At 43.0% G+C, this 5344-nt stretch overlaps 1 protein-coding gene across 4 annotated transcripts in view; it reads right to left on the bottom strand.

Annotated features, from left to right (window-relative positions):
• LOC123498903 (neurensin-1-like) overlaps positions 1-5344 on the bottom strand; it is a 379401-nt gene that overhangs the window by 35353 nt on the left and 338704 nt on the right. The window lies entirely within an intron of this gene.

Below are 5344 nucleotides of genomic sequence, written 5' to 3'. Positions count from 1 at the left end.
GTGCTCGATGGCAAGTGACATTCGCGCCGGAGAAGACACAAGCAATGGTTGTCTCTCGGTCCCCAGCCGCCATGGCAGCAATGGCAGGAAAGTTGTCTTTTGGCGCTGCTGCTCTCCCACTCCAAGATGACGTCAAGATACTTGGAGTGGAGGTGGATCGAGGGCTGAGGTTTGACAGGCATGTCAAAACCATTGCCAAGAAAGCCTCTCACAGGATCTCCGCTCTCAGAAGGATCGCCAGTTTCCTCGACAGGAAGGGAGACTGCTGCTGTACAAGGCACAGGTGCGGCCCCACCTTGAATACGCAGCTCTCTCCTGGATGTCCTGTGCCGCCACACACAGAAGGAGACTGGACAGCATCCAACGCCGCGCCATACGGCTAGTAGATGCTGCACTACCACCTCACCCAGAGCCTGAGCGTCCCTTGATTCACTGGAACACCGCAGAGACGTGGCGGCGATCGTAGTGTTCCATAAGGCACAGGTGCAAAGAGTGCCACATCTGGCAGGGCTGCGTCATCCTCTAAGAGTCACCGCACGGAGCACGAGAACGGTGCTCAATGGTGGTGACGCCGTAGAGGTGCCGCGATCCCACGGGTGTCAGCATCAACGCACCTTCGCAGGACGCGTCTCCAGGATGTGGAACTTGTTCACGGCCGCGGTGCCTCACGTCCAGGAGATGAACACACAGTGTCAAACTGATGGCACATAAGTGGAGACAGACACTGCCAACTCCTCTGACACTCTTTGTGACGTGACACTCAGTGTAGTGCAGTGCGTGAATAGTGCTAGTGAAGTGAAACGAATAGTGCTCCATTTACATGCTGACCATCTTGTATATTATCTATTTTAAGTCTTGTAAATATTGTAGAGAAATAGATTGTAGTACCCTTAGAATAGGTAGCACACGACAGTGCGCCTTTGGGTACATGTTCCTTTGTATAAAGTTTTGTTTAAATAAAAAAAAAAAAAAGAGAGAGAGAGAGAGAGAGAGAGAGAGAGAGAGAGAGAGAGAGAGAGAGAGAGAGAGAGAGAGAGAGAGAGAGAGAGAGAGAGAGAGAGAGAGAGAGAGAGAGAGAGAGAGAGAGAGAGAGTGCCTTATAATTATCTTAAGTATATCTTAACTATGATATTACTATTTTGCCATACTTGTAATGCTTAAACTTGCATTTCTAAAACTTGTCTTCTTATTCACTTCAGTAAATATTGTGCTTTATGTTTTTGTGACATTACTCTGTCTTGTTTGTTACCTCCTTCCTGGTAGCAATCTGGCAAATACTACCCTCTATGTATCTCTCCGCCATACGCGCTTACTTACTTACTATTTTGTCCATCTCTTGTTTCTTGTTATTTTGCCAACCAAATCTTTCAAATAATACAAAAACATCCACCACTATTCCTCTATCTTCTTCTTTACTTGTAGCATCTAAGCCCTTCAAAACACTGCTCAGTATCTTTCCTCCACAGGCCATTCCCTCTATCCATCTCCTTACTTTACTTGTTCCTGCTCCCTCAGCCCGCATTTGGAAACGCTTTGCTCTCTCACTTCGACTATTTTCAAAGGCCACAAAAATGATCTGCTATTTTTCTAAAGTGTTTCTTATGTTCGTAATAATGTTAATCTGTCACTAGAACCGTAAAAAGCACCTTCAAAGCCCCTTGTAACTTCATCACGACTGTTTTCTAAGGCCACAGAGGTGATCATCCTGCTTTTCATGGGTGTTTCTTTTCTTAATGATGAAGAAATCTTGTTAGTCTATCACTAGAAACGTTAAAAACACTCTTAAAAACCTACATAATTTGAAAGTGCTCTGCTCTCTCACCATGACTGTTTTCAAAGGTCACAGAGAAGAATAGCCATGTTCTCACGAGTGTTTTTCCTGTTTATAATATAGAAATCTTGTTAATCTGTCATAAGGATGGTAAAAACACCCTTTGAAATCTGTGTACCTTCAACTAGAGCCTTTTGAAATGTTCAGCTTCTGATCACGACTACTTTCAAAGGCCATAGAGATGATTAGGCGGGTTCTCAAGACTGTTTCTCCTGCTGGTACTGTAGAAATGTAGTTAGTCTGCCTCCTAGAACCGTAAAACGTCGTGTAACCTCAACTAGAAGACATTCCCTAATACATTCCTAGCCACACCCTCTTAGTTCTTTTCCCTCCTGCTTCCTAGTATCCTCTCTCGCTTGCATTCATTAGTCCTTGTATTTTCCTTGTTATTATTTAAAGTATTCTCTAGTATGTTCATGTTTCACCTCCTCATCCTCCTCCTCCTACTCCTCTTCCTCTTTTTAGATTTTTTTTCCTATTATAAACAGTACAGTACCTCCTCCTTCTCTGTTATGTTCCTCCTCCACCTCCTCCTCCTCCTCCTCCTCCTCCTCCTCCTCCTCCTCCTCCTCCTCCTCCTCCTCCTCTTCTTAAAACTTTCTTCCCTACCATAAAATGTACGGTACCTCCTCCTTCTCTGTTATGTTTCTCCTCCTCCTCCTCCTCCTCCTCCTCCTCCTCCTCCTCCTCCTCCTCCTCCTCCTCCTCTCTCCTCCTCCTCCTCCTCCCTCCTCCTGCTCCTACTCCTCTTCCTAAAACTCCCTTCTTTACTCTAAATAGTGTTATATTTCCTATTTCTCTAGTATATTCCTCCTCCTCCTAATCTCCCCTCCTTGTTAGTGGATTTTCCTCCATCCACTCCGTCTTTTAATCCTCCTCCTCCTCCTCCCATTCCACTTCCACCTCCACTCCTTCTCTCTCTTCTCGTAAACTGAAGCCAATATAAAGTCAATATATCTTGTAGTGCTGGGTATTGATTTTAAGCACTGCCAAGATTAGTGGCAGGATAAAACTCGCTTAGCTGGGCAGCTGGAACGTGTGTCTGATGTAATGGTGGTGGTGGTGGTGGTGGTGGTGGTGGTGGTGGAGAGAGAAAGAGGAGAGGAGAGAGAAGTGAGAGTGGGACTAGAGGAGGAGAAAGATTAGGGTTTGAAAAGGGGGGGGTGGTTGAAAGAGGATAGAGAAAGAGAGAGAGTAAATGTAGAAAAGTTGGAGTTACGTATAGAATGGTTTGTTGAGAGAGAGAGAGAGAGAGAGAGAGAGAGAGAGAGAGAGAGAGAGAGAGAGAGAGAGAGAGAGAGAGAGAGAGAGAGAGAGAGAGAGAGAGAGAGAGAGAGAGAGAGAGAGAGAGAGAGAGAGAGAGAGAGAGAGAGAGAGAGAGAGAGAGAGAGAGAGAATTTAGAATTTTTTTCAGAATTTATTGCCATATTCCATTATTACAATGGTTTTTCTCACATGTATATACTAAATTCAGCGACAGGGCTACAAAAGAATAATGAGTCAAGTTCACATGAGTGGTAAAGTTTACACATAAGAAGTGAAACAAATACAAGATTAAAACTTGAAGTAGTAAAAACTCAAAGAAAGAGATTAAAAACAGTAAATAAAATTCTAAAGCAATAAATTTACGGGTAGGACATAAAAAACCAATAAGTAAAACTATAAAATAAAAAATAAGTATAAACAAGAAGATAAACAGATATTAGAATGCAAGAGGAAGATGATGGTGCAGCATGTGATCCCTGAGGCTTCTTCTAAATGTGTGGACATTTGTTATATCTTTAACTTCTTGAGGCAAGGCGTTCCATATTCGTGGCCCTTTAATAAACATTGATTTCTGGCCGTAGTCAGTGTTAGCTCTTGGTGTGTAGAAATTATTTTGTTGGCTCGTGTTTCTCTGATTAATTTGAATAACCAGTTAGGATATCTATGTGATACTATGTTGTGCATGAATGTACAATGTTCATATTGAATTGTTTTGGTTATGTTTAGCCATTTTAGTTCCTCTAGGATAGGGGAAGCATGATCTTCCACCCACAGCCACTTTAGCAGAGAAGTTATATAATTTCTGGACTCTTTTAGTTGTGACTTATTTGTAGTACCCCATATCAATTCAAAAGACTGAGAACAAGTGTTTGAATAACAATCTTTCTGGCCTTACTACTGAAAAACGCTTTTATTCTATTCATGAACATCAAAACGCCAAAGGCTTTCTTAGTCATTTCTGTTATGTGTGTGTCGAACAGCATGTGTTTATCAAAGAAGACACCCAAGTTCTTTAAGGAGTCAGATGGTTTTATGGTTGAGTCACCAGCGTGTATTATAGTGTCACTAGGCATTCTACATCTTTTAACTTTCAAATAAAAAAAAAAACTGAACTTCAAATTAAAAAAAACTGACTTTCAAATAAAAAAAACTGACTTTCAAATAAAAAAAAAACTGACTTTCAAATAAAAAAAACTTGACTTTCAAATAAAAAAAACTGACTTTCAAATAAAAAAAACTGACTTTCAAATAAAAAAAACTTGACTTTCAAATTTAAAAAACTGACTTTTAAATTTAAAAAAACTGACTTTCAAATTAAAAAAAATAATTTCGTCTATTTCCACCATCACTGGTTTCCAACAACACCCATTTTCATCATCACCCATTTCCACTCTCCCATTTCCACTTTCACCCATTTCCACTGACCCATTTCCACTACCACCACCCATTTCCATTCACCCATTTTCACTGATCAAATTCACCTATTTCCACCATCACCCATTTCTTCCACTACCCATTTCCACTCACCCATTTCCTCCACTACCCATTTCCACCATCACCAATTTCTACTCAACAATTACCACAACCACCACTAACACCACAACCACCACTATCACCACAACCATCACCACCACCACTAACACCATCACCACCACCGCAACCACCACCACCACCACCACTACCACCACCACACAACTACCATCGCCACCACCACTACCACCACAACCGCCACTACAATCACCACCACCACTACCACCACCACCACTACCATCACCACACCACCACAGCCACCATTACCACCACAACCATCACCACCACCACAACCATCACCACCACCACAACCATCACTATCACCACAACCACCACTACCATCACCACCACCACTACCACCACAACCACCACCACTATCACCACCACCACCACGACTACCACGACTATCACCACAACCATCACCACAACCACTACACACCACCACCACCACCACCACCACCAACCCTCACCACCACCACAACCACACCATCACTACAACCACTACCACCACAACCACGACTACCATCACACCACCACTACCATCACCACCACCACTACCATCACTACCACCACTATCACCAAACCACCACTACACACTACCATCACCACCACCACTACCACTACACCTCCACCACCAACCCACCACAACCACCACTACCACCACAACCATCACCACCACCACAACCACCACTGTAACCACTACTATCACTATCACCA

Source organism: Portunus trituberculatus, chromosome 48, assembly GCF_017591435.1.
Source record: "Portunus trituberculatus isolate SZX2019 chromosome 48, ASM1759143v1, whole genome shotgun sequence".
Lineage (NCBI taxonomy): Eukaryota > Metazoa > Arthropoda > Malacostraca > Decapoda > Portunidae > Portunus > Portunus trituberculatus.
Note: the sequence above shows the minus strand (reverse complement) of the source record. Positions and strands in the feature narration are given on the sequence as shown.